The sequence below is a fragment of the Psammomys obesus genome, unplaced genomic scaffold (genome assembly GCF_907164565.1).
Source record: "Psammomys obesus unplaced genomic scaffold, mPsaObe1.curated_primary_1811, whole genome shotgun sequence".
Lineage (NCBI taxonomy): Eukaryota > Metazoa > Chordata > Mammalia > Rodentia > Muridae > Psammomys > Psammomys obesus.
Genome location: NW_026596095.1, coordinates 26,813,467 through 26,816,357, shown reverse-complemented (window position 1 = coordinate 26,816,357; position 2,891 = coordinate 26,813,467). Strand labels below are relative to the sequence as shown.

Below are 2,891 nucleotides of genomic sequence, written 5' to 3'. Positions count from 1 at the left end.
TGTTTGCAAGTGTTCATTTGTTGATGTCTCCTTGGTCTATGAAGCCTCTGTCTTCTGTTACTCTATCAGTAATGGAACCTCAGTGGGACTCCTCTCAGATAACCTGTTGGTGACCTGTGTCATGGAGATCTTGTAGTTTTGGATCTGTAGGACCAGCCCTTCATGAACTCCAGCAGCTAATCTATGGGTTAGATGTTGGAGTGGGCCAATTCAAAGTGCTGAATTTGGGCCTGAGCAGTATCTGAGCTGGAGAGCATGGAGGTTCTCCTGCTCTCATGCCCTCAGAGCAGGCTTACCAGCACCACCAGCACTATAACTACTCCACCCTATTCTCCCCCTCCCACCCCCGCCGCAGCCAAAGCTAGCCCTACTGTGCTGCAGAGAGGGCCTGTTCTCCCAAGTGCTGCAGCAGGTGAGAGAGCTAGCTCTCCAGCTCTGATGACCTTGGGCCAGCTCTCCTGCCTGCTGTAGGTGGCAAGGGGTAGCCATCTCTCTCTTGCTCATATCACCACATGGGCCCGCTTGTCTGTGCCCCTGCCATCAAGGTCAGCTCTACTGTGCTGCCCAGGCAACATTCAAGGCCCATTTTCCCAAATGCTGCAGCTGGTGAGGGGCAGAACCAGCTCTCCTGCTCTCATGACACCAAGCACCTGGTCTCCCAGCTGTGGCAGGTGGTGCAGGTGCGGGGGGAGGGTATCTCTCCTTCCTCCACGCCACCTCACGGGAGACTTGTGATAGGGCCAGCTCTCCCATGCTCATATCCTCCTGGTGGCTCACCTGCAACTCTGGAAGTATGTGCGGCTGCTCTCCCGGATACTACAGCTGCTAGGGGTGGGATCAGCTCTCCGAAGATGCCCAGGAGGGGGATGGGGCCAGTTCAGCATAGCCCTCAGCTAAAAGCAGAGCCCCAGGAGGAAGCCCAGACCATGGACATCTTTTGATGGTAACAGACCCCTGATGCTGCAGAGCCACAGACCCAGATGTGATCCTTGGTGGCAGCACAGGCCAGGACCCCGTCATGATCCCAGGTGACATCACAACTACTCACAACAGGCTGTTCCTCACAACCCCGGAGTCTCCAGTTCTGCCTCTCTTCATTGTGCCCTCATCCCTTGGTTTCTCTTTCTCTTCCATTTCTTCGCCACTAACTTGCTCCTCTTAGTGGCGCCCAGGGTCTCTGAGTGTCTGGAGTCATCTTGGGGGTGGTCTTAGGAGCGTTGTGCCCCACTTGTGTATTGTGGAGCTGAACAGGGCTCATCTCAGGCATGCTGTGCCAGCCCAGGCCTGGGTAGTGCTGGACTGGTGGCCATCTCAGGCTATCTCATGGCCTGCCTGAGTGCCCCCTTGAGATGGTCCTCTGTCTCAGGCTCACTCCTACCCCTGGCTCTCGGCCCAAGGAGGGGTTCTTCTAGTCTCTGGCTTGCTCCCCACCCTGAGAACCTGCCTGGGCCTGCATGGCTCTGGGCTGGTGGTTGTCTCAGGCTAGCTCCCTGTCTGAGCCCCCTGGTGTTGGACTGGTGGTGGCCTCAGACTTGCCTTTTTCAGGGAATGTTAGGCTACTTATCATTCAGATGTTTGCAGGTCAGAACACTGAGCTTATATCTGTAGCTTCTCTCCTCTCTGCCGCCCCCTGATGCACACAGCAGCCACACCTGCAGAGCTTCTAGGGGCAGTATAAGGTCTTTTTTTTTTTTAAGTGTTTTGTTTTGTTTTAATGTGCACCTGTGTGTGTCTGTGTGAATTATCACATGAGTTCAGGGTCCACAGATGTCAGAAGAGGGCACCGGATCCCCTGTAGCTTGAATTGCAAATAGTTGTAAGCCAAGACACATGGGTGCTGAGACCTGAAAAGGGGCATTCTGGAAGAAACAAGAAATGTTCTTAACTCCTGGGCCATTGCCCCCGCAATTATAGACATTTTCTTTAAGCAGATGCAGGGACTGTATTGAATTCTCCACTTTCACGGTTGTGCTTCTGCCTCCCAACCAGCATTTAAAGTGAACAGCTTAGTGTATGGCCATGGCGTTCCAACCTCATCTGAAGTAGCAGCATTAGTTGGGAATTACAGTTGAGAAAACATAGACCCAGAGTTTAGGTAGCTCTTTGATACAAGTAAAAGCCAAGAGATAAGAGTCAAACCCAAGTCTAAATGACTTTAGAACTAATTTTTCCATACTAATGATAACGGTAAAACCACGTCGATATCAAAAAGCCAGTTTTGAATGGTGGTAGAGGCTTTCTGGTGTTCTCTTTTAAAGAGAACTTACACCAAGTTAAGGCTCAAGAAAGGAGAGTCTGCGGACCTTAATAAACAGATAAGGATCAGTTTTGTCAGGGCTGCTATGCTATGGCCATGTCATCCTTTGGTCTCCTAGTGCTAGGCTGGTCCTGAAATCTGTATGTTAAGAAGTCAAGGTTTTGTAGACCTCTACATTACCACAGATGTGGCAGTGGGCTCAAACACAATGCTTTGCAAACAAGATTTTTTTTCCAGTAAGAGGTGTGCTGAAGAGCAATTTGAGAATGACGTAAGTGCAGTTGTGCACACACTAGTGAGCACAGCCAGGTAAAAGCAGACAATGTTACGCCCCCAGAATGGAAAGACCCAGACACATTAAAAAGGCACAAATAGTGACTCTTGAAATATCAGCGCCTCCATTCACAACGGGGCTGAAGAGCCTTATCTGCCTTATCTGCCATACCAGGATGTGGCTCCTCCCTGACAGATTTAATTACTCTCCTGTCACTGCTTTGCACAGCTTCTAAATCAGCCTTTTATCAAAATAAACTACCATATTGTCCCAATATTTTTAAGCCATTTAAATATGCAAAAAATGCTACCATGGTTCTCAGAGCCTTTTGTGTGTGTGTGTGTGAGGAACTGAAATAGT

At 50.1% G+C, this 2,891-nt stretch overlaps 1 non-coding gene across 1 annotated transcript; it reads right to left on the bottom strand.

Moving 5' to 3' along the window:
- Positions 1-1,547: 1,547 nt before the first annotated feature.
- On the bottom strand, positions 1,548-1,674 carry LOC129692104 (small nucleolar RNA SNORA17). Its single transcript, XR_008722632.1, has one exon. It is a non-coding gene; the product is annotated as a small nucleolar RNA SNORA17 (small nucleolar RNA).
- Between the last annotated feature and the right edge of the window lie 1,217 nt (positions 1,675-2,891).